This window comes from Pelodiscus sinensis, chromosome 13, assembly GCF_052426305.1.
Source record: "Pelodiscus sinensis isolate ZL-2025 chromosome 13, ASM5242630v1, whole genome shotgun sequence".
NCBI lineage: Eukaryota > Metazoa > Chordata > Testudines > Trionychidae > Pelodiscus > Pelodiscus sinensis.
In genome coordinates this window covers 48,246,479-48,272,665 of record NC_143064.1, presented here as the reverse complement: position 1 = coordinate 48,272,665, position 26,187 = coordinate 48,246,479, and positions in this window count along the sequence as shown.

Here is a 26,187-nt window from a genome sequence, read left to right as displayed (position 1 = left end):
GCTGGAAGAGGAGGGAAGGGAGGAAGGGAAAGGAAAGCTCAGGGGTGGGAGTCCGGCTGCCTCTCCCGTCTCGCCACACTGCGGGTCCGGGGGCGTCGGTGGGAAATGATTGTGGAGGGGGGGGCAGGAGGGATAGGGGGTGTGGAGGAAGCAGGAGCGGAAGCAGGAGGGAGAGCAGGAGGAACAGGGGGAGCAGGGGGAGCAGCAGGAGGAGGAAATGGGAAGCGGTCGAGCAGGCTCTGGAGGTGGCCTCGCAGGGCACGGCCCTGCTCCTCCAGGGCCTCCAGACTCCTCCGGCGCAGCCTCAGGTCCTCCTGGACCCAGTGGTCCTGGAGACGGAGCTGTTGATCCAGGAACCGGAGGTGCTGCCTCTGGTACTCCTCCTGGTTCCTGGCTGTCCTGCTTGCCCGGGTGCGGGCGGCTGCTGCAGGCGGGGTGGTGCGCCCTGCAGTCCCAGGTGCTGCGGCTGTGGTGCAAGAAGACCAGCGGTCAATTACCCCAGGGGCCCAGGTGTGTGAAACGCAGCTCCCCTCTGCAAGGCCAGGGCCCCTGCAGGATCCCCAGCTGCTGCTTCTTGGTGGGCAAGGCCCAGGCGCACGGTCCCGGGGCTCCCTCTCGCCCCAGCCCCCCGTACACATAAGGGGAACACGAGGGTACTCACAGGTGGACGCCTCCCCGGCCTCAGACGACGCAGGCGAGCGGCTCTGTGGGGTGCCTCGGGGGTCCCGGGTCCTGGGCAGGCTGGCGGCAGGCTCCTGGCTCTCAGAGCCCTCTTCCTCCTCCTCCGTCTCCAGGAGCGGTCCCTCTGCCCCGGGGTCAATCACGTCCCGGGGGGCAGGGACGGCATGAGCCCCCAGTAGGCGGTCCAGGGCGTGGAAGTGGGGGCAGGCCTCCGGGTCGGCCCCTGGCAGGCAGGCCCGGGAGTAGGACTGCCGCAAGTCCTTAATTTTGCAGCGCACCTGCTCCCGGCTGCACTGGTGGCCCCTGGCGGCCAGGCTGGCAGCCATGCGGCCGTAGACGGCCGTGTTCCGGTGGCTAGTGCGGAGATCGTGGACATTGGAGGCTTCCCCCCAAACCTCGATGAGGTCCACGATCTCCGCACTTGACCAGGCGGGCGCCCGCCTTTTGCGCCCCCGGGCAGGCTCCTGGGAGCCGCCAGGCTGGTCCTGGGGAGCAGTGGAGGTCTGGGAGCCCTCGGATGGCTGGCTCATGTTGTGGCAGGTGCAGGGTCTGCTGGCACGGGTGCTTGCAGCCTTGCAACTGGCACAAACTGTGTAGCCAGCCCGTGGCCCTTTAAGGGCTCCGGGGCCGGGAGGGGGGCAATAGAGGTTCCCTGGTGTTGGCCAGAGTGGCCACCAGGGCAAGCTGGGGAGGGCTAGCCTCCCACTAGTTCGAATTAAGGGTCTACACAGCCCTTAATTCGAACTAGCTAGTTTGAACTAGGCTTAATCCTCGTAAAATGAGGTTTACCTAGTTCGAACTAAGCGCTCCGTTAGTTCGAATTAAGTTCAAACTAACGGAGCGCTAGTGTAGCGCCTAGGAAAGTTAGTTCGAACTAACTTTGTAGTGTAGACAGACCCCATCACAGTGGGGCATGTCACTTAATTCCTATCTCCCCTTTGTAGCAATGAGGACAAGTGAAGCTAACTCCGTGGCGGTAAGGCCCAGGGCTGGGCTAGCAGGAGGCTGCAGGTCACAGAGCTGGGGGATGGAGGAGGGAGGAACCTATAAAACTGGCAAGCATGCAGCACTGCTGCTTGAGATGCGGGAGAATCGCCATCATCAGCGTGGGGTCTATGATCCACAGTGGAGCCATGCTGATGCTCCCCAGCGGGCAGCAGTGGCACTGTTTCCTAGGTAAGCTGGTTGCGGAGTGTTGGCCCCGCTGTAGCCAATGCATTGTGTCTGATACGGTGTATCACGAAAAGCCCAGGCGCGTGTAATCTCCAAGGGAAAGCGAATGCCATTGTGCTGTGTAATGCTTTATCAGGAACAACACTGCGATTCATGGCTGGTGCCAGGCGGGAGGGGGTTATGCAAATGTTACAGCAGCCTCTCCTGCCACGCCTGCTTCTCGGATATCTTCGTTTCTTTGCGTGGCCTGGAATGGGAGCGCCCGTGAGTTACGGAAATAAAGTGCCCTGGCAAAGCTGAGGGGAGCCCAGTGCAGGGATAGCAGGGGCTGGCAGAGCTGGGTGTGTGGGGCGCGCAGTGCGGGGATAGCGGGGGCTGGCAGAGCTGGGTGTGTGGGGCGCGCAGTGCAGGGATAGCAGGGGCTGGCAGAGCTGGGTGTGTGGGGCGCGCAGTGCGGGGATAGCAGGGGCTGGCAGAGCTGGGTGTGTGGGGCGCGCAGTGCGGGGATAGCGGGGGCTGGCAGAGCTGGGTGTGTGGGGCGTGCAGTGCGGGGATAGCGGGGGCTGGCAGAGCTGGGTGTGTGGGGCGTGCAGTGCGGGGATAGCGGGGGCTGGCAGAGCTGGGTGTGTGGGGCGCGCAGTGCGGGGATAGCGGGGGCTGGCAGAGCTGGGTGTGTGGGGCGCGCAATGCGGAGATAGCGGGGGCTGGCAGAGCTGGGTGTTTGGGGTGCGCAGTGCGGGGATAGCGGGGGCTGGCAGAGCTGGGTGTTTGGGGCGCGCAGTGCGGGGATAGCGGGGGCTGGCAGAGCTGGGTGTGTGGGGCGCGCAGTGTGGGGATAGCGGGGGCTGGCAGAGCTGGGTGTTTGGGGCGCGCAGTGCGGGGATAGCGGGGGCTGGCAGAGCTGGGTGTTTGGGACGCTCAGTGCGGGGATAGCAGGGGCTGGGTGTGTAGGGCGCGCAGTGCGGGGATAGCGGGGGCTGGCAGATCTGGGTGTGTGGGGCGCGCAGTGCGGGGATAGCGGGGGCTGGGTGTGTGGGGCGCGCAGTGCGGGGATAGCAGGGGCTGGCAGATCTGGGTGTGTGGGGCGTGCAGTGCGGGGATAGCGGGGGCTGGCAGAGCTGGGTGTGTGGGGCACGCAGTGCGGGGATAGCAGGGGCTGGGTGTGTGGGGCGCGCAGTGCGGGGATAGCAGGGGCTGGGTGTGTGGGGCGCGCAGTGTGGGGATAGCGGGGGCTGGGTGTGTGGGGCGCGCAGTGCGGGGATAGCGGGGGCTGGGTGTGTGGGGCGCGCAGTGCGGGGATAGCGGGGGCTGGGTGTGTGGGGCGCGCAGTGCGGGGATAGCGGGGGCTGGGTGTGTGGGGCGCGCAGTGCGGGGATAGCAGGGGCTGGGTGTGTGGGCGCGCAGTGCGGGGATAGCGGGGGCTGGCAGAGCTGGGTGTGTGGGGCGCGCAGTGCGGGGATAGCAGGGGCTGGGTGTGTGGGGCGCGCAGTGCGGGGATAGCGGGGGCTGGTAGAGCTGGGCGTGTGGGGCGCGCAGTGCGGGGATAGCGGGGGCTGGCAGAGCTGGGTGTGTGGGGCGCGCAGTGCGGGGATAGCGGGGGCTGGGTGTGTGGGGCGCGCAGTGCGGGGATAGCAGGGGCTGGGTGTGTGGGGCGCGCAGTGCGGGGATAGCGGGGGCTGGGTGTGTGGGGCGCGCAGTGCGGGGATAGCGGGGGCTGGTAGAGCTGGGCGTGTGGGGCGCGCAGTGCGGGGATAGCGGGGGCTGGTAGAGCTGGGTGTGTGGGGCGCGCGGTGCGGGGATAGCAGGGGCTGGGTGTGTGGGGCGCGCAGTGCGGGGATAGCAGGGGCTGGGTGTGTGGGGCGCGCAGTGCGGGGATAGCGGGGGCTGGGTGTGTGGGGCGCGCAGTGCGGGGATAGCGGGGGCTGGGTGTGTGGGGCGCGCAGTGCGGGGATAGCAGGGGCTGGGTGTGTGGGGCGCGCGGTGCGGGGATAGCAGGGGCTGGGTGTGTGGGGCGCGCAGTGCGGGGATAGCGGGGGCTGGGTGTGTGGGGCGCGCAGTGCGGGGATAGCGGGGGCTGGGTGTGTGGGGCGCGCAGTGCGGGGATAGCAGGGCCTGGATGTGTGGGGCGCGCAGTGCAGGGATAGCGGGAGGATCATCTCTACCGCTGATTTCCATTGGGTCCCGAGATGGTTCGGGGGGCCACGCGCTGGCATGGGGGGACATCGGCAAAGCTGCATCTGGAGATGGGGGCCGCGGGTCAGGCCTGAGGGGTGCTGGCAGTGTGGGGGGACGGAGAAGCAGGACTGGGCTAGCTGAGGGGTGTGGGCGAGGTTAAAGTTCAGGGTTGTTTCATGTTCTACGTGACGTCCTGCAGCCAATCTGCCAGCCCGGCGTGCCCGGCTGCCTGTGTCTCTGAGCATTCGCTGCTGGCTTCCCCGGGCCCTGGGCCCTGCAGCAGAACACAAGGCCTGTGCCCTGGAGGGCTGGCATGGGGCAGTACCTCTCCGGCTAGGCTGGGGAGTCCCTGATGCCCTAGGCCGCTCCTTCCCCAACTCCCCGGATCACCTGCAGCGTGGATCCCTGTTTCACCAGCACCTGCCACGTGCCTCGAGCCAAGCGTGCGCACAGGAGCTGGGCTCAGCGGGGCAGGAGCCCTCGGTTAGCGGTGGGCTCCCAGGCGGTGAGGGGCTGTCAGCAGTCTGGCTTAGTCAGCCCCACTGGGGTCGCTGGCGCATTGGCGTCTGTGGGGCTGGATAGTAGCAGCTGCCACGCAGCACGGGCAGCGCCCCCCGCGCCCAGCCCTGCGCCTTCTCTGGGCACCACGCGCTGGCAGGGATCCGCTCTGGCCGGTTGTGCGCTGAACGGGCCCCGCCGCCCTGCCCACGTCGCCCCCTGCCAGCCCCACGGCCCCTGTGCCAGTCTCTGCCGCGGTGGGTAAGCACCTTCGTCCAGCCTGTGGCTGCTTGGGGAGCAGTGACACTGGTGCTCTATAGCGGGTGCTCACGGGGTCAGAGCCGATACGCCAGGCTCTCCGCATACTCAGGCACCGCCCCCACCAGCCTGCCTGGGTTTCCAGGCTGACGGCTCTTTGCAACTGCGCCAGATCCCCTCCTGCCCCCCACCGCACCAGAACATTCGCCCTGAGTCCCACCGGCTCAGGATCGGGCCCTTCGTCGTTTTGCAGAAGAAAGGGTTGGAAGCAGAAACACAGTTGCCCAGCAAACTGGCCAAGCATGATCACTCAGCAATTCACAAGGCCCCGTCATGGCATTCAGGCGGGACCTTTGGCTGGGCAAAGCGCAGCTTGTTACAGAGGAAAGTCGGTTAAAAGCCAAACAATTGGCCTTCGTGTTTTGCTTCACAGTCACAGTCGCCGCCCAGAATCACTTTCACTTTTGCTCACCGCCACTTTCACTTTCAGGGACTGCTGCAGCACCAGCCTGGCCCTTCCAACGCCTGCTTCCAGGAGGGTTTTTTAATCAACGGAAACTCTGGGACGGTTTCTCCCGGCCGCTGTGTTTTGCGAGCGCCTGTTCTCGCCACGTCGGGGTCCAGGCAGCGCCAAGCATGTCCCTTAAGTTACACTGTCACTTCCAATCATGTAACTGTGCCCCGGGAGTCACAAGGCTCCCAAGCACCCTCTGCACGGCTCTGCCTGTGCAACGGCGCTGCCGTGTCGGCTCGGCGCCGAGGGCTTTTCCAGCGCTGCAGCGACTCCATTCCCTCGAGAGGAGGTCACGCGGTCCATGGATGGACTGTTCCCCCGGGGGTGTCTGCTGTGGGGGCCTGGTCTACCTGCTTATCGCCCCAGACGGGGGTGAACCTGAGCCCTGTAAGCCGGGTGAGACGAGGGTTCGGTGCAGCCCAGCACCCTCCCTGCAGCACATTCACACTGCGGGGATGTGAATGGGTGTCACTCTGCTGAGCGCCTGTAGCCCACCCTCTGCCTGAAGGAACAGCGTCACTCCGGTCCGCGGGATCCCTGGGATTGGCTGAGGAGAGTTCCCAGGTGCTACTCCACGACTCGGTCGTTTTGGTCTGTTCGTTCCTCGCTCGGCACGGCGAGGCCCCGGCCCAGGCCTGGCACCTCCTCAAGCATCGGCTAACGATGGTCACCGCGGCCCCGTGGCTTTGTGAGCGCCGGTGAAGCCGCGAGCAGTAACGCTGTGGACGACGAGCCCTCGCAAAGGGCCGCGCGGTGAGAGCGGGAGGCCTTTTCACTGCAGAACACAGCTCGTTATTCGGTCTTATTGTTTTCCTCCACTCTGCTCAGCCGAGGACGTGGGTGTTGCTCACAAACGCTCCTGGCCAGTGTCACGGCTCACAGGTCGCGCCCACACTTGGCCCCTCGGCTCCTGGGCGGACCCCCGCTCTCCAGTGCGGCAGCCCCTTCTCGGGGAGTCCCCCCTCCAGCGGCAGCGAGACAGCCCTTTCTCGGGGGGCCACTCCCGTGCAGCGACCCTCTCTTGGGGGGCCCGCTCTCACCTGGGGGGTCCACCCCTCTGCCTCCTGGACGGTGCCTCTCAGAGCCTCCAGCCACCTGCCTCCGCCGTGAGCCCCTCGGGGGGTCCCCTCCCTCTGGACCCCGGGGCCTCCCCTCCCAGAGGGAATCGCGCCCCCCTGTTCTCCAGACCAGAGTGACTCCCAGCCAGCACCAAACAGGATGGGTTATTGAGCTTTGAACAGCAAAGGATCCCTCCAGCCAGTCGGCCTGGGCCCCCAGCCCCACACCAGCTGAGTCCTGCCTGCTCTGCCCTCAGTCCCCAAAAAACAGCCCCCATCTCCCAGCAGAGCCTCCAATACCCCCAGCAATAGCCCCTCCCCCGCCATTGTCTTCTCCCAGGTAAGAGGGTCGCCTGGGCCCCTCTTCTCTGCCTCCCTCCCCGTCCAATGTTCCCCCCTCGCTGGGATCCGCTGGGTCAGTGGCCGGGGTCCCCTCTGCAGCCCCTTGTCTGTGTCTGGCCGGAACCTGCCGTGTCCTCTGAGCAGGGCTGGGGGCACCAGACACCTCGGCTCCAACTCTGGGCGGTTCCCTGAAACAACAAACTCCCCCCCCTTGTCACATTAAACCAGTAACATCCAGGCACTGATCCCCTCTGTATGTAACCCCCCAAACTGCCCACTTCCTCTCAGCCCTGTGCATGGATTTTGGTCAGGCTCGGAGGTGCTGCGTGACTCCAAAGCTTCCGTTAGTACGAAATGTTTGTCTTTGATTCTCCTTGAGGGCCAGGCCAAGCACAGTTCCTCATGGTAAAAGGGAGCAGGGTACCTGGCTGGATGTGACCCAGGCAGTGTAAACCAGGCCGCCCGCACTACACAGACTATGCAGCCGCCTGAGCTCCGTGGCGTGGGGCGAGAGCTGTCATGGAGGTGGCTGGCGTGTTTTCATTCCCGCGCTCTGGTCTCCATCGGTTAGAACTTCCCGACATTTTCACCTGCCCCCGTGGGCGGAAATTTACCAGGGCTGGTTCTGTACAGGGGGGTTTGTCGTGAGTGTCCAAGACCCGCTCAGCTGTGTTATGTAAAAGGACACTGGCCTTGCCCGCCAGACTAAAGGTCGACTGATAACCACCGACAAGCCAAAGTCTGGAGGTGTGTCTAGACCGGCTGCGCTCGCGGAGACGCTCACGGGGTAGTTAAACTCAGTCGCTTGACACGGGAACCACTCTGGGACCGGGTGTGCGCGCCGCCAGCAAAGCACCGCTATGTGAGCGCAGAGGGTGGCCCCGCCCTCGCTGTGCTCTGCCATCGCCCGGCTGTGGGCGCTCCCACGGGCTCAAACACCACCGTCCCCCAGAGCTGCCTGGTGCTAATGAGGACACCGCGCCCGCACCCCGGCACAGCCTCCCCGGGTACAGGCGGGGGGTTTGGGGGGGGCTGAGCCATTGGGGCACACACACACCAGTGTGGCGGGCTAGTCACGGCCTGCTCGGCCCAGGCTCCGAGCGCCTGGGAACTCCCTGCCAGGCCCTGGCCTTGCCCAGCCATCACGTGCCTCTGAGACCGGGGCATCGAGTTCATGCTGGTTTCCCTGGAAACGGGGGCATCATCACCCCAGCGCTAGGAAGTGACAGAGTCTCCACCACCGTCAGGGCCTGCCCCTCACGCCTGTTGCTTAAGCGCCTTGCCACAGCCCGTCTGCAATTGCTTCCCACAGTCCCTGGGCTGCTGTCAGCGAGGGGCGGGGAGACGCCTCGCAGGCCGGGGAGCCCGCTGCCACTGGCAGGGCGCGGTGGCCAATGTTCCCTCTAATCTTTTCCACCCATGTGTGGATATTTTCCCATCCGAGTGCGGAACAGGCTTTGTACGTGCACCGAGGAATGTGCACCACCCGGACACACACACAACCTAGCAGTGGGCGCTCTGCTAATCAGCCGGGTGGCCCCTGAATCTCTCCTGGGCAGCCGCACGAGCACCCGGCTTCCAGGGCACTCTGCCTGTGGCAGGGAGGGGCCTGACGGCACGGTGTGGGAGAGGCCCGGTGGCACATCGCTCAGGCGGGTGCAGTGGCAGGCAACGTGGGCGCTCCTGCTTGCGGCTGGATTTGCCGACGGGTTAGTTCGAATGAACGTTGTAGTGTAGACGTACCCTCGGTCTACACCCCCCGCTGGCAGGGGCAATGCACGGGGGACTCCCGCGGCTCTCACGCACTGAGCCAGGCGCCCAGCTCGGTGGGTTCTGGGGCTCGTCCCTGATTTGTTGGTATCACCCCCTCCCCCATTGGCCAGGCCACCTTGTCACCGCACCAGGGCCGTCCTTGTGGGGCGAGGCGAGCGCTCTGCAGCCAGAGGAATCCCGGGCACCGCAGGGCGGGACCAGGAGCAGGGGGGCATTGAGGGGGGGTGACCGTGGGGTCCAGGCTCCCTCTGACCTTTCCGTCCATGTGCAGAATAATGGTTATGTGCACCAAGGCGAGTGCAAATGTGCCCCCCGATTAGAACCACAGAAACCCACCCAGCTGCGGGTGCCCTGCTCCTTAGCTGGGCGGCATTGGACGCTGCTGAGTGGCTGCGCAGTCCGAACTGGTGTGCATATGTGTGCTGGAGCAGGGGGTAGGCATGTGTGCGTGAGGGTGCAAGGGGGCAGATGTGAGTGTGCACGCGTATGCCCACGTGAGAGGGCACTTCTTGCTTTGCTCTCAGCCTCCGATGCCAGTGCAGGAGGAAAAGATAAGCCTCAATGTACGTGGGGAAACTGAGGCCCAGGCCAGGAGGCAATGCCTTGCCCAGGACATGCAGGGCAGGGGAGGGTTAGAAGCTGGGGCTTCTGCCCTGAGTCTCAGGGTAGCTCCCTAGCCAGTGGACACTCACCCTCCCACTGCCCCCCAACTCCCACTGCCCGGGCCCCCCTCCCAGCTCAGGATCTCCCCCCCCCCGGGCTCAGAACCACGCTGGCGCTGGCAGAGCCTGGAGTCCGGCTGTCTTGCCGCCCGCAGGCGCGATCGGCGTTTGCCAGCCTGCCCTCGCTAGACCCAGCCAGGCCCCGCCTGCCGGCCCCGCCAGTTGCTTTGTTAATCTGTGGGGAGGGACGGGAGATTCCCCGAGGGGCCGGGGCCTTGCCAGCGCGGCTTATATAACAAGTCCTGTCTGAGCCTGCTCGGCCTCCGCGCCGTGTTTACATGGCTCCCCCGGCACGCAGCCTGCAGGCGGGTGGATTGAGGTCATCTGCTCACCCTGCAGCCTGCGCTGCCATGGCAGGGACGCCGGAGAGCCCCACGCCTCCTGAGAGCGCTTCTCCTGGGCAGACGCTGGTGGGGTGGCCTGGGGGGCAGCAAGCGCTGCTGGGGCCTGGCCTGAGCACCCCAGGGCTGGCAGGCCAGTGCCAGTCTGAGCCCCATGGGCCGGGCACTCTGCACAGCTGGAAAGCAAGGCTGGCAGGGCTGCTAGGGCCTGTGTCCCCTGTAAGCTGAGCACTGGCGCGGCCGCCCACTCGTTAGCAGAGCGCCCCCAGCCGGCAGCGTGTGTTTCTCCTGGTGGTGCACATCGGCACATGCCTCGGCGCACAGAACACAATTTATTCCACATTAGGAGGGAGAAAATTAGAGGGAACCTGCCTGGGACATGGTAGGCCACCTGCGTCCAGCCCCATGCAGGGCATGGGGGCTGAGCTGGGACTCACCCCAGGGCTGGTGGGGGGCAGGGCTCACTGCAGGACACGTGGGGGCTGGGCTCACAGCAGGGCACGTGGGGGCTGGGCTCACAGCAGGGCATGTGGGTGTTTCCCTTCCACTGGCCTCTGTGGGTCTCACCCTGGCAGCGGCAGGGCTGTGTGGGGCGGAAATTGTGACATCATCACAGCAGGGGGAATCACCCACTGAGTCAAGGCAGGACCAGCTGGTAACCAGGCAACGGCACAAACCTTGGCCAGCCCTGCTGCCAGGACAGCCCCTGGCCACCATGGCTGTGGGCGTGGGGTCTGCCGCAAGCAGGCCATGCGGGGAGGAGTCATCGCTCCCCACAACCGGCCCAGTGCCCCCGCCAGGCCCCACACTGAGGTCACGCACCGTCCCGTTTCACAGAGGGGAAACCGAGGCCCAGCTAGTCAGGGCAGGACCCAGCAGCCCTGTGGTGCCCAGAACCGGCCAGCGCGGAGCGGAAGAACGGCGGCTCGTGTCTGGCTCTCCACCCGCCCGTTGACTCCTCTTTAGCTTGTGACCCCCGTGGCCCCCGGATCCCTTCAGCAGCCTCCTCCCTAGGCAGGCCTGTCTCCATCCCCGGCAGCCCGCGAGGTCACGGGGGGGCACTGGGGCGGGCCCCGCCTGGACACCGCCCGCAGCCAGGCTCCCAAACGGGGGTCGGCGGGTGGAGCATCAGGAGGGCGCAGAGTCGAACCGTCTCCCTCCCGTCAGAAAGCGCTGGGCTCTACCACCCGCCGGGCGCCCCAGCTTGGAGCGTGGCTCTGAGCACCGGGCCCCTGCGCTGCAACGGCCGCTGGGGGATGGGGCGGGGGGCAGGCTGGGGCCGTTTGATTGGCGTCTTGGCTCGCCTGGCAGGCCGGCTGCGTGGGTGCAGGCTGCCTGGGTTGTTTATAGCGGCTGCCGCTGGCCTCTCCCTTCCAAGGAAATCGCTGGCCCCTCCCCCTGGGGCCCAGAAAGCCCTGTCCTGCCCCTTCCTAGGTGCTCCCTGGGTCCCCGGGCCCCTCCCCACAGGGCCCCCTGCACCCAGGTGGGAGGGAGACTCTGGCACCTGCTCCAAGCGGGGCCGTTGCTCCCATCCGGACAGCCATTCCTGCCCTGCCTACGGCCCTTTAACCCAGCCCTGCCTCGCCCTCCAGCCGCCAGCGCCGCTCACCGTCCTGCCCTCGGCACCCGGGGCTGGATGCCAGCCCGCTGAGCCCGCCTCCTGCCCCTTGGCTACCGGGTCCCTAGGCTGAGCAGCCCCTCTGGGCCCTTCCCCTGCCTGGGGGCTGAGGGCTGAGGGCACGGGGAAGCTGGCGGTGGAACAGGGCCTGCCCTGACTCTGTGTCGCTGCTTGGTGTGGCTGGCTGGCAAAGCGCAGGGCAGTGTCCTCGTGCCAGTGCGGGGGGCAGCTGCCCAGGGACTCCCAGCCTGCAAGCGGAGCCATGGGCCGGCTCAGACCCAGCCCCCTGGCAGGCTCCATTCCTGTGGGGCGGTGCCCAGGGACCTGCTGCAGGGCTATTGAGATGACGGATGAGGGCAGCTTTTCCTGGGGCGCCGAGAGGCCCCCAATGCACAGGAGGGGCTGCCTGGGTAGCAGGAAAGGCCCTGCCCCAGAGGGCGGCCAGTGGGGCAGACAGAGTGAAGGGAGGGGCGCGTATTGGGGTGGCTCTGGGGGGTAAGTGTCCAGGGGGCTCCGCAGGAGCAGAGGCAGCTGCTGGGACGTGCCGTGATCTGGAATCTGGCCCTGCTGCAAAGGGCTTTGCTCCGCACCTCCTGCCTTGGACAGGAGCCACGGCTCCGGCCGGATGTGCCTGGCTGGTGATCACAGGAGAAACCTCCCCCACCCGGCTTTGTAACGGCCTGGGCGTTGGGGCAGCCGGGGCTGCACCGTGGGAGGGAAGGAGGCTTGTCCTGCGGAGATGAGACGTCAGCTGGGCGAGGGCCAGTGAGCCGGGGGGTGTCCGACCTAGCTCAGCTCAGTGTGAGCATCTCCCAGCTTTTGGTAACCAGACGCCCGGCACCAGCCCTCCTCCAGTACGACTCGCTGCCACCTCCCCTGGAGACCGCCCTGGGTTTTCAGCCGTCAAGCATGACAGACGGCTCGGTGCAGCGGGAGCGCAGGCCGGTGCCCCGTGAACACCCCTGCCCAGTGCTTGCCGGGCTGGGCACCAAGGTCCCCCTTCCCTCACCCCGATTTTCAACTGCACCCGGGGGCAGCGCTGGGTCATTGTTAGGGGAGTTACCTGCCCCGGGCGCGTTCCCCGTGGTGCGTGGGAGCGGCCTGCTGCACACAGCCATTGGTGGCACAGTGCTACAGGGACACCTGCCAGACACGTCCCAACCCCGGTCCCCAAGGGCGAGGCCGCGCAGCCCCCGTCGGCCTGATGGGGACCACGGGGCAACAGGGTCTGACAACCCTCCCCTGCAGGAACAGCCATGGCACCTCTTTGCTGGGCAGAGAGCGGGGGTGTTGGCCTTCGCGGTGTTTCAGGTGCCCCCCGGGCTGGGGACAGGCGCTGTGACCCCAGCACTCGGGCTAGCCTTGCGCTCCGCAGACCGGGCGCGTGTGTGGAGCCCCGCCCCTACGGCCCGTCGCCGGCTCTTTTGAAAACGTGCTGCCTGGCCGCTGCCCGGCGGCGCTTTGGGGCGGTTTAAGGGGGGGAGAGGCTGCGAGGGGTAAACCGAATCCGCCCGGCGGCTGCAGCGTCCCCAGCCCAGCCTTGGCACCCGCAGCGCCGAGCAGGCCTGCACATCCCCGCAGCACGGCGGCCATAGGAGCGGAGCTGGGGCGCTGGCCGGGGGCTGCCACCCCGTCAGGGCTGCGTGAGCGCTGAGTCACTGTTTGGGGAGACGTTGCATCTCCCGTAGTAACTGCCCCCCCCGCGCATCCTGGGGCCACGCGCTGCCGATTCATAACCTCACCCTCGGGCAGGAAATGGAAACCACGCTACCGTCGCCGTGGCAACCGCGGTGTCCCTGTACACAGCGGGGAGGCCTGGTGCTCCCACACTTGTTATTTATAACCCCTTCGGCCGGGAGGGGGCGGGGCGGCGAGCTCTGAAGTGGTTTGGGCGACATTCCTAGGGTGGCTCACGTAGCGGCGCTGGGCCCTGGACACTGAGGGATGGAGTCCCAGGATCAGTCCCGCGTGGGTGTGCTTGGGCCGTCCCCTCCGGGACAAGCATTGTGTGTGTGCGTGCATTGCATATGAGAGTGTTGTGTGTGCGTGTGTGCATTGCGTGTGCGTGTGCATTGCGTGTGTGTGGGGGGCATGCAGGCATTGCATATGAGAGTGTTGTGTGTGCGTGTGTGCGTGTGCATTGCGTGTGTGTGGGGGGCATGCAGGCATTGCATATGAGAGTGTTGTTCGTGTGCGTGTGTGCATTGCATGTGCATGTGCATTGCGTGTGTGTGGGGGGCATGCAGGCATTGCATATGAGAGTGTTGTGCGTGTGCGTGTGTGCATTGCGTGTGCATTGCAGGTGCGTGTGTGCATTGCGTGTGTGTGTGCATTGCGTGTGCATTGTGTGTGCGTGTGGGGACCAGCTGAGGGCGATGGCTGGGAGGTGGAAAGGCCTCTGGAAGATGCTGGAGGAGCAGGCACCAGGGAAGGGGCGGGCGGAGAGAGGCCAGGGGAGCCTGGAGGTCGAGGCTGTTGCCAGGTTTGGCGGGAGGAGGCCGGGGGCCCTGGCAGCTTTGAGGCCTGGTCCCGGTCCCATGCAGGACACAGATGGGCGGCTGCTGGCCTTGCTGCTGTGGTTTCCATGGCCCTAGCGCTGCCGGGTCTCATGCTGCCCCCTCCCTCTGGGCCCCGGGGCCTGGCCGTTCTCTTGGCTCCGTCGCCCTCACCCTCCGTTGGCCCAGCCCTGCCGCCAGGTGAGGGCAAGAGCACCTGGCGAGGCGGGTTTGCCCCACGAGAGCAGACGCCCAAGTAGATCTGTAGGTCTCGGAGGTGCCACCGGACGCCTCGTTATCACAGTGGCAGGCCCCAGGGCCACCTGGCCTGCTTGCAGGTCACCTGCCACCCGGAGAGACTCGGGCCAGCTGCTCACCAGGGGCTGATCCCCTCGCCCAGCCCAGCCAGAGGGGGCGCTAGAGAGCAGTGTGCCCCTGCTGGGGCGAGTGGCTGATGGGGACGGGACTCCCGGGCTCCCACGAAAACCGGCTTTTTCATCCGCACGGGCGCGCCCGCTGGAAACATCTGGGTCCCATTCTTCCCATCCCCTGCCCAGCGCGGCCCAGCAGTGCGCTCAGCCCCCCCGGCTCGGGCCGGAGGGCATTCCCCCACATCCCTTTGTTGTGCTAGACCCGCACTGTGATTGTCAGAGGAAGGAGCTGGCAGGTGGGGAACAAAAAGCCCTTTCTGAGAAGCTGCGAGTGAAAATTGCAAGTTTCCTGCTTGTGGAAAAATGCAGCCAAGGCAGAAAATGGTGCAGAAAAACAACAGCCTCAGCCAGGACCAGGGCCCTGGCGCGCCAGGCGCTGCCCAGACACAGGCCCTGTCCCGTGGTGGTCGCCCTGGCTCCCCCGTGGCCCATGCAGGCCCTTGCTCCGTGCCTGGGCTCTCCGCAGTTCCACCCCACGCAGTCTCCCTCCTGTGAGCGGGGCTCTGCAGCGTGCGTCCTGCCGGATCCCAGCCACTAACTGGGCCTTGGGCTCTCCGCAGTGGCGGGTCCTGGAGCCCCCAGTCATTCTGCCCCAGCGGGGGATGCTGCTCAGCCAGGAGAGGCGCCCATGGCCTGCCCCTCCCGCCAGGGCCGGCTTCTCCTTTCCCAGCAATCACCCCGCTGCCCGTCACTGAGACGCCTTGGCCCAGGCTCGTGACTTGCTTTCGGATTTGCGTTCCTGGAGCCCCACGCAGCTCGGGGCCCGGCAGGTGTTGCAATAGCTGACTGGCAGAGGGAGTGTTGAAAGCAGGGCTGCTCAGAAGTGGCGTTGCTCCATGCGCCGCGCTGCCTGTGTGCACAGGAGAGCCCTGGATGGGGAGGCTGGGCACTAAATACAACCACAGCCTGGGAGCCCACCCTTCCCACTGCCACAGGCTGCATGGCACCGCAATCTCTCTGGTGCCCTGGGTGCACCAGGACGGCGCTCCTGGCCTCCGCTGCTCTGGAGCCGGCATATGGGAACCGTGCTCCAGCGTTCAGAGCCCTAGGCAGGAAGGCCAAGCGCCAGCAGAGTGGCAGCTGTCACGGGACGTGAACCGTCACAACGGGGGGTCTACAGGGGTGTGAGCAGCAAGGAGGGGGCAGGAAACCTGGGGGGCCCTGTAACCATCTGGCTTGTCTGTGGCCATGCTGGAAGGCCTGTGCTAGGCCTGAACCAGAGCCGCCTTCTGCAGCCAGACTGAAGAGCAGCAGCCGTTACTGTAAGGTCTGGAGTCACATCCTCACAATTCCATCTAAATTGTATTAAAAAGTGTCACCCCAGGCTGTGAGGAGGGGACGTTGCCCTGACAGCCGCCCACTGTCACCAGGTAAAGAGACAGATCTCAGGATGGGTAAAGAAACGTGAGTCCCACCATTCTGTCTGGCCAGAAACTGCTTCTCCACAGAGGATGGTGTGGAATCCTCCTCCTACGAGCATTGTCACTGCACTGGCCTATTGTTCGACTGTGATCTCGGTCTGGTTTGTAACGGTTTCTGTCCGCTGGATCAGTAATTTTGCCAGGTGTAAATCAATGGAGGTGGTGGGGTAGGATTGGTTAGGTCATTTTGTTAGGATTGGTTAGGAAAATTATACTAAACTAATTGGTGAGGGTCTAGCTAAGCAAGACTCAGGTTTCATTATATAAACTGGGGTTCAAAAAGGAGGAAAAAAAGGTAATCAGAAGTAACGGAAGAAAGAGAAAAGGCTGGAAGAGGGCCAGGAGGAGGGGGAAAGACCTGGAAAAGAAGAACTCATCTCCCAGACACAGCCTAAGACCAGAGAGACTGATATTGCCTGGCCAACAGGGGAAGTCTGCCTGTTCCAGAATTGGTGAGCACGACCCTGTGTGCTTAGCATGTGCATTCTGCTAGTTTGGGAATTGTCAATCAATAGAGGTGTGACGTAGTGGGGGGGAACTTGCTGGTTTCTATGGGTCTGTGGTAACCCCACTGGCTGCCGCCGGTACCACAGCCCAGAAGGACAGGGATGGGTCATTATGCAAAGGGATCTCTCAACCGGTCCGACCAGCTAACCCCCATGGAGAGGGACAAAGGAAGGTGAATGCTGCCCTGGCTGGGGGGCAGGGCTGGAGGAGAGTGAGTTAGTTTCTGTCTGGGAGCATGGAGGAAGCAGCCTCAGCAACAGGCTGGGGGGTTTAGAAGCCGAGACCCCTGCCCCATATCAAGGGGGGCTGAGGCATCCTAGGCCTACCCTGTAACCTGATTACATCTGTGCTGTGCTGTATACTGGGGAAGCAATAAACCACCTCTATTCTACCGGCTGGCAGAGTCTGTTCGTGCCATTTCGGGGGTGCAGGAGATGGGGGACCCCAACGTGCCATCACAAGAGGATAAGGACATTACTGTGTGAGGCTCTTTCAGTGGCTAAAGACCCTGCCAACCTGCGGGTTGTTACACCCTGAGCCCTAGGAATTGGGTGAGGGTGGGTGTGTAAAATCACAGGGTTGCACCTTGAGCCCTAGGAAGTGGATAGAGGTGCGTGTCCCTGCAGTGTGGAAGGGACAGAGAAATTTGTGCCAGTAACAAGGAGGCAGGCTGGAGCCCAGGGGCGTGGGAAGAGCTGAAGAGCCGAGGTCGGCCCCCAGACACCTGCACTGGGTGGGCGGTGTGGGGAGGAGGGGCCATTGCGGCCTGGAAGAGCAGGGGAAGGACCAGTTAGAAAAGCTGGCCGTGCACAAGTCCCGGGGCTGGATGCACCGCACGCGGGGGTGCTGAGGGAGCCGGCTGAGGTGGCTGCAGGAAAACTCGTGGTGCTCAGGGGAGGCCAGGACGATTAGAAAGAGGCAAATGCCAGTCCTGTCTTTAAAAAGGGAAGGAGAATCCAGGGGCCTACGAGCCAGGCAGCCTCACCTCAGTCCCTGGAAAACTCGGCGCCGGCTCTCCAAGAATCCCTTGGAAGCATTTGGAAGAGAGGAAAAACAAGAAGCGGCCCGGCTGCAAGAGCAGCCAACATGGGTTCACCCCGGGCAAGCCAGGCTTGACCAACCTCATTGCTTTCTGGGATGAGGCAGCCAGCCCCGGGGCCCTGGGGGAGGCGGTGGACGTGGTGCACCGTGACTTTAGCAAAGCCGTTGATAGGGTCGCAGGCACGTGCAGGAAGTCTGGCTTGGGCGAGTGGAGTACGGCAGGTAGAAAGCTGGCTAGATCGCCGGGCTCAGCGATCAACGGTGCCAGGCCTAGTGGGCAGCCATGTGTCAAGCCGAGCACCCCAGGAGTCGGTGTGGGGCCGGTTTTGTTCAAATCTTCAGTAATGTCCTGGCCGGGGAGGGCGGGGGGCGGGTTCGCAGAGGACACGAAGCCAGGGGAGAGGTAGATACGGTGGAGGGCAGGGCCAGGGCCCAGAGTGACCTGGGCACATTGGAGGGTTGGGCCAAACGGAATCTGATGCAGTTAGACAAGAAGGCGAACGGCACCGTGGGCGGCATTCGTAGGAGCGCTGCCCGCAGTCTAGGGGCGTGGTTCTTCCCCTCCGTTCTGCGCTCGGGAGGCCACAGCGGGGTAATGCGTCCAGTTCCCTCCCCACCGTTGCAGGAAGGACGTGGGCGCATTGGAGATGGGCCAGCGGGGGGGCGACCGCAATGATTCGGGGGCTGGAGCACAGGACCTACGAGGAGAGGCTGAGGGATTGGAGCTTGGTCAGTCTGCAGGAGAGACGAGTGAGGGGGGGTTTGAGAGCAGCCTCCAGCTACCCGAAGGGGGTTCCAAAGAGGCCGGAGAGAGGGCTGGTCTCAGTGGGGGCAGGTTGCAGAACGAGGAGCAACAGACTCAAGTTGCAGTGGGGGAGGTTGTGACAGACCAGGCCGTGTCTGGGCACAGCTGAGGGCGTCCGCTCAGGGCGAATTGCTCAACTTTGGGGCTCCTCACAGCCCCCAGACTGGCGACCTCTCCAAACAGGCCACAAACCAGTCCCACAGAGCGCTTCAGCTGCCTGCCTGAAGCCTCCCGAGCAAAACCCCTCCGACACCCCAGCAATATCCATGCCCCAGATGGCCCCGGGCCTCATACACAGGTGGGGGGTCCTAGCACCCAATCCCACCTACCCCGAACAAGTTCTGTCCGGTTCCAAGAAACCAGCCACAGATCCCTGGTCAATTTACCCTCTGGACCTTACCCACAAATCACGCTGGGCCAATCCTTTAGCATCTAACAACTAAAGGTTTATTATTACCATAAAGAAAAGCCTGAGAGTGAGGTTGTAAAGGATAGTACGTTACATGCACCGAATCTCCCAGTTCTCGATGCAGGCTCTAGCAGAGATGTTACAGCTGCTGGCTCAAAAGTCCATGTTGCACATCCTACGATCAGGATGGGTTCACAGGTCTTCCAGGCTCTTCGATCCCTGCAGTGCTGCCTCTGGGATGAAGTGCTGAGCTGAGTACTAAAGATGGAGTCCACCACATGGCCTCTTTATCCCTCCTTCCTGGTCCCTTCTTGGCTGCAGCAGGTCACCTGGCCAGCGGCCTATCCCTGTGTCCCTGGCTGGCAGCTCTCAGTCTTTAGGTGTGTCCTTGGCCCATTGAGAGCCATTGTCCCACAGGGCCTCACTGATTGGCATGTCCACAGGCCCGGCCCTGCCCAGTGCTCAGCCACATGCAGGGAATATTCAGTATCCACACAGATTACAGATTCCTACCGACACACACAGACATTATACACTCACATGACCAGCGTACACAGGATCAGCAGACAGGAAGCTTCTATTCAACACCCCACATGGCCCCTTTTATACCATTTTTGGGGCCAGCTCCCCCACCTATGGGTGCAGCGGTGATCTGGCTGCTTCCCTCAAATTCAGTAACGTGACAAAGGTCTAAGTTGGCTATTGGGAAAACGATTTCCCTAGGCGGGTGGGGAGGCGCTGGGCTGGGTTCCCTAGGGTCGGGGTTGACTCTCCATCCCTGGAGGTTTCTAAGTCCTGGCCTGACCAAGCCCCCTTCCCTGCTTTGGGCAGGCGGCTGGACTTGCTGCCTCCTGAGGTCTCTGCGAGCCCCCATCTGCTCTGGTTCCGTGATTCAGGGAGTGTGGGGTAGGTGAGGTGCCCACAGTGCCCCGCGGGGGGCGGGGAGTGCCCAGTGCAAGCCCTGCTCTCGCAGGGGTGGGCCGGAAAGGCAGGTCGGCGCTCTCGGATCCGGCGTGTGTGTGAACAGGCCTCATTTCAACCGCCCCTCGGTGCGGGCACAGTGAATTCATCCTCAGCCCAGGACGGGCGTGGCAGCCCTCCCGCCGCCGCGGGGACCTGAGGCCCAGGGAGGGGAAGTCACCTGCTGAAGGTCACCCAGGGAGCCTGTGAGGCCTGGTCCAGAGCCCAGGCACGTGGCCCTGGCACAGCCCCCCCCTTCTGACGTGCCAGGCGCCCTCGCCCTCGCCCTGCACAGGTGCCTGGCCACAGGGCCACTCTCCTGCTCTCTGGTGGGCGCAGACTCCAGGGGCAGCCTGGGCCCTGGCTGAGCCTGTAGGGCGCTCCCGGAACGGCTGTGTGTGTGCAGCCCACCCGGAGCGGGCAAGGCCCCCGGCCAGCCACAGGGCTCAGAATAGCAGCCCAGCCCCGGTTCCCCTGGCCAGACGCTCCCGGACGTGGTGTCAGCACAGAGCCGGTTGTGCCAGGAAGCAGGAGCTGCCCACCCCAGCTATTTCTGGGGCTGCGTGGTCCCAGCCCGGCTCCCCCGCTGTTCCGGGCTGGAGCGTGTGTGTGTGGGGGGGGGGGGGGGGGGGATCACACAGGGCAGGTTCCCCCTCATGCCCTGCTGGAAATAGAGCGACGGGGGCTGCAGAGCGGGGCCGGAGCAGCCAGCCAAGCTGCAAATCTCAGGGTCACGGCCTGATGGGGGGCCGGAGAGCCGGGGGAGGGGCACACAGCCCCCCCCCTCACACAGCACCAATTCACACAGTGCCTGGCGTGGGCACAACGGGTCCTCCAGCCTTGATGGCCACCCGAGCTGCCATGCCGGCCAGATCCTGCCCTGTGGCCAGTGCTCCTCTCAGGGGCTACCCTGTGCCCATGGGCCTCTTGCCACATGTGGCTTCTCACGAGGGGCCTGGCCTGCCGCTCCCCGGCCTCGCCGGCTCCAGTGCCCTAGAGGGAAGTGCAGCGCCCCCCACCCCACTGCAGCCCTGAACCCCAAACCCCTCCAATGGGCCAAATGGGAGGCCAGCACCTGCTGCCGGGCCAGGATTCCAGCCCCCGTGAGCCCTTCAGCCTGTCCCTGACGTGCCCTCAGCCACTGCGCTAGTAACCCCCCATGGGCACACCCGGCCAGCGCGCTCCCCTGCCCCGTCCGCTCCCATATCTCTGCACCCCGAAACTGTTGTGACTTGCACAGCGCCATCCTAAGGGAAGCCCCGGCCCCTGCCCCTGCCCCTGCCCCGGCCCCGCTGGCAGCTGGGGCATCTGCTTGGGGATGGGAACAGCCTGTGCCCCATCGCTCCCCTCGGGCTGCGCGCTCACACCAAAGTGGGGCACAGCGCCTGCTGCCCGGCCGGCTCGCCGGGGAGGGCAGAGCCATGGCGGCTGCCAAGCCAAGCGCACTTTATGAAAAGCAGCTGCAGGCTTTGCTCCGTTGCATAACCCCAGCTCCGCGGCGGCCCCGTTTACATAACCGAGGGTGTGACGCCCGCTGGAGTCGCCCCTCCTCTGCGCCAGCCAGCCGGGGAGCGGAGGCAGAGCGAGGGCCCAGGTCTGTGCTGCCTGCGGGGCTGGGCTGGCTTGGCCCCCATCCCTGCTGGCCCCCGAAGCGCCATTGGGCCCAACCCCCAGGGCTGGTGTGGCTGGGCAGAGCAAGGCCCTGCATGGGCCCTGCAGGGGCAGACTGGGCATGGGCGGCTCGTGGCCAGGGCTGGGCAAACGCTTTCTGCTGTAACGTGGGAAGCGGCCGCCTTGATGGGCAAGTGCCCAGGAAGCGGCTGCTTTGCCCCGGCTCTGTTCTGGCGCCAGCAGCCCGAATATTCCCCAGGCCCCGGCCAGGGGCTCATCCAGACTGGCCGGGTTTTGTGACCGTCGAAATGCTCTGTGGGGCGCCCTCCGCCCTTTCCGCAGCGGGAACAGACATTCCTCCCAATGGCTACGGAGTGAGCCGCCGACAGACCCCCCCCGGCCGACAGACCCCCCCCGGCCGACAGACACCCCCCCAGGCTGCCCGCTACCCCAGCTGCTGCACGGTGCCCCCCGCATCCCAGAGGGAAGAGCCTCCGCTCCCACACCCAGCGGCTGCCGCCCCAGCACCTGCCTCCCGTTTGCTTTCCCTGTAGCCAGCAGGAGCCTGGCCCGAAGAACAAACTCCCGCCTGGCCCAGCACTTCTAAGCCCGATGCCGTCAGCCGGCGTGGGGCCGTGGCCAGGCCTCTGAATGGCCTCCCGGGGGAAGCGGGCGCATCATGGCCTGCTCAGGGGGCTGGGCTAAGCACTCCTGGCATCTGTTTTCAGCTGGGGCGGGGCAGAGGCTGGGGAGGTGCACCAGGCCCCGTGGGGCACTCGCCCGTGAACTGTGGATAGGCCCTGGGGTCCCCATTCACCACTTGTACCACTGGCGAGAGTGCTGGGTGCACCAGGCCCCGTGGGGCTCTCGCCCGTGCACTGTGGATAGGCCCTGGGGTCCCCGTTCACCACTTGTACCACTGGTGAGAGTGCTGGGTGCACTAGGCCCCGTGGGGCTCTCGCCCGTGCACTGTGGATAGGCCCTGGGGTCCCCGTTCACCACTTGTACCACTGGCGAGAGTGCCGGGTGCACCAGGCCCTGTGGGGCACTCGCCCGTGCACTGTGGATAGGCCCTGGGGTCCCCGTTCACCACTTGTACCACTGGCGAGAGTGCCGGGTGCACCAGGCCCTGTGGGGCACTCGCCCGTGCACTGTGGATAGGCCCTGGGGTCCCCGTTCACCACTTGTACCACTGGCGAGAGTGCCGGGTGCACCAGGCCCCGTGGGGCACTCGCTCGTGCACTGTGGATAGGCCCTGGGGTCCCCGTTCACCACTTGTAAGGCCAGCGGTCTCTGCACCTGGCTGCTGGTGCTGTTAGACGGGGTGCTCCTGTGCGGGGCTGTCTGGGCCCATGAGCCTCGGCTGGGACCTTGGCGTCGGAGAGGCCCAGAGGACACCAGGGGCTGGGCCATCGATGGGGGACTTGGGATGCGCCAGGTGGGATGGGCCCGTTGCCATGGTGCCTCCTCCCATGGGCTGCGCTGAGCTCAGTGCCCGGCTGTAGGTGTCTCTGCTCATGGGCTGTGCCCGGTGGTTGCTCGTGGGGCCGATCCAGCTGTTTGAGCTGGGCAAGGAGGCGGCTAGTGGCATCCACGCAGCCCCCCTCGATCCCCCCTCCCTTCCGCTGCTGCGTGGATGCCACTAGCCGCCTCCTTACCCCAACCCTCCCTGCCCCCTGTCCCGGCGTCTCCTCCCGAAAGGACACTCAGGGGCCCTGGCAGGGCCCCGGCTCCACTGGAGAGAGCCCGGCGCATGCACAATCCCCAGGAAGGGCCTGCGGCCAGGACAGGCAAAGAGCCGTGGCCCCGGCCCGCCTCTCAGCTGTGGCGGATTCGGGGAGCTCCCAGTTGCTGCAGGCGCTGGCCTCGGGCGGGGGAGGGTGGTCGGGTGCTGCTGCTCTGCTGGGCCCCCAGGAGACTTGCTCCGCAGGGTGCTGAGCCAGCTGGGTTCTCTCCACCCGCAGGCGGGAACGGTTTGCAGTCGCAGGCCCCGGGAGGCCCAGGCCATGGCCCCAGGCTGCCAACAGCCCGCTCCCCCCATGGCCGAGCGGCTGCAGCGAGGCCGGGCCGAATGGCGCGCTCTGCACAGCCGGGGGCGAGGGGGGCTCCGAAAGCGCCAGGCCGGGGATCCAGGGCCAGAGGAGATGGGGGGGAGAGAGGGCTGATGCTCAGACCCAGCTGGGGCTGCAAGCAGCGATGGCCCTGCTGGGCTGGCCCCATGCTCAGGGTGTTAGCTTAGGCCTGGCTTCGGGTCTAGAGCAGCCCTTAAGCCGGCAGGAGCAGCCTCCCTGGTGCGTGGGCTCTCTCACGTCAGCCCGTGAGCTTTGCTGGGGGCACTGCTCCCTGCTGTGCCCACGTGGCGCGTGGCTCTGCTCTCTCCTGGGGCGACGGAGCTGGGGCACAGCCCTGCCTCGGGGAGCTACCGAGGCTGCAGTCTCCTGGGCATGGCCCACGGAAGCCAGCCTGGTGGGAGCAGCATGCTGGCTGGCAGGGCCGTGGCATGCCCACCGGACTCACGTGTGACGGCGCGTCGGGGAGCCCCTGGCCTTGCACCCCACCCGCAGCCAGAGGGGACTCTCCGCCGGCTAGTAGAGTAGGAGGTTTCATTGGTCCTCAGGGACACGGCGCAGCGCGGGAGGGATGTCAGAGGCAGGACGGGGGGAAGGGCTGAACCCCCTTCCCTGCTCGAAAATATCCTTCCTCCTCCCTGCCCAGCCATTCCCGCAACTGGTCACTGTGGCCCCAGGCAGCCCCGCCCCCTGCCTTGTCCTGCTCCCAGACCCAAGGGGCATCTCTTGTCCCCTGGTCCCCAAGAGACGAGACACTGACATGCTTCCACAGTGGGTCATGCCGGGCCTCTCCCCCATCTTGCAGAGAGAGCTGGGGGGGGGGGGGGGACGGAGGCACACACACGCACCCCAGCAGTGACTGTCACACACACACACACACACACACACACACACACACACACACACACACACCAGCAGTGACTATCGCACACCCACACACCCACACACCCACACCCCAGCAGTGACTGTCACACACACACACACTGCAGCAGTGACTGTCACACACACGCACACACACACACACACACCCCAGCAGTGACTATCGCACACACACACACACACACACACACACACACACACCCCAGCAGTGACTGTCACACATACACACACCCCAGCAGTGACTATCACACACACACACACACACACACCAGCAGTGACTGTCACACACACACACACGCGCACACACACACCCCAGCAGTGACTGTCACACACACACACACTGCAGCAGTGACTGTCACACCCCCCCAGCAGTGACTGTCACACACACACACACACACACACACACACACACACACACCCCAGCAGTGACTATCACGCACACGCACACACACACACACACTGCAGCAGTGACTGTCACACACACACACACACACACACACTGGAGCAGTGACTGTCACACACACGCACACGCACACCCTAGCAGTGACTGTCACACACACACACACACACACACACCCCAGCAGTGACCATCGCGCACACACACACACTGCAGCAGTGATTGTCACACACACACACCTGCAGTGACTATCACGCACACGCACACTGCAGCAGTGACTGTCACGCACACGCACACACACACGCACACACACACACACCTGCAGTGACTATCACACACACACACACACACACCTGCAGTGACTATCACGCATACGCACACACACACTGCAGCAGTGACTGTCTCACACACACACACACACCAGCAGTAACTGTCACACACGCACACACACACACACACCAGCAGTGACTGTCACACACACACACACACACCCCCCAGCAGTGACTGTCACACACACACACACACCCCAGCAGTGACTGTCACACACACGCACACGCACCCCAGCAGTGACTGTCACACACACACACACACCCCAGCAGTGACTGTCACACACACGCACACGCACCCCAGCAGTGACTGTCACACACGCACACACACACACACCCCAGCAGTGACTGTACCAGTCACCTCTCTCTGTCACACCATGCTCTGGGTGGGTGGCACTGCAGGGGATGACAGCGAACGACAGCACCCCCCAGGCCGCAGCAAGGGGGCTGTGCCCAGAGCTCTGGGAGCAGCTGGGGCCAGAGAAGGCTGAGGCCAGGGAGCAGTGCACAGGGGCTGAATGGAGGGAGGGGGCGAGCCTGCGTTCGTAGGAGGGGCGGGCGGGACCAATAGCGCCCCCGCGCCGCCTCTCCAGGGCCCGAGAGCTGCCTGGGAAGGCTCCCGGGGCGCAGAGCGGGGCTGAGCCCCACGGCAGCGAGGCGTCCTCCGTCTGTTCCACGTACCCCCTCCATTCCCGGCCACTGTGATCACGGCTCTATGTTAACCTGCCCCTCGGGGGAGGCGCATTCTTGGCAGGCCGGCTGCTGTGGCGGGTGCGTCCGCTGCCAGCTAAGGCTCTGGACTTGCAGCACGTCGGCGGGGAGCGGACAGGCCGAGGGCCCCAGAGCACCCCCTGCTGTCCCCCGTTGGCCCTCGCAGCGCCAGTGCCCGCGGCAGAGGTGGGAGCGGGGCCCAGGAGTGTGCGTGGGTACGAGTGGCTGGCTCAGCAAGCTGGTGTGGGGCTGGGGCCGCGGGGAGGAGGACGTGCAGCAGCGGAAATGGGCCCAGCAGGGACGCTCAGGAGGGGACAGGCCCAGACCACACCAGCCCCTAGCCCAGCCCGGGCTAGCTGGGCACCGGGGCCCCTTGCCGACTTATTACGGCTCCACCTACTCCCGGTCGCTGGCTTTCCCCAGCCCCTCTTCTCCCGCCCGCCGTATCCAGCCCTTCCCTGTGGGTCCTCAGCTGCTCTCCTGCCCCACAGGGTGGCTGCCCGGGGGGTCTGCTGGCACAAGGGGGGGCCTCCCCCATCGCTGTTCCACGGCTGCAGAGATGGCCCCTGCCTCCCCTGTGCAGGGCAGGAGCGCCCGGCTGTCCCCAGCCACGCCTGAGAGCTGCAGGCCTGTCCTGTCTCCAGGCCCAGCCACGCCGTCTCCCGGCGCGCTCCACGGGCCCTGGGCTGCAGCTGGGGGAGGCCACGTGGGGCAGCCGCATCATGCACGACACGAGCCGCGTCCCAGCGCGGCGTGATTGGGGTGCCAGGTGTCCGGTTTTGAACCAGACCGTCCAGTATTGGAGATTTTTTTCGGGAAACACTTTGAGACAAAAGAAAGGAGACAATAGAGCGGCCGGGTGTTTTCTAGCTCCGCTGGAATGCGGATTGTGATGTCATGAAGCGTGTCCGGTGTTTTTGTTGAAACCAGCTGGCAGCCCTAGGCACGGTGGTGGAACGCTCCGCCCCGGGG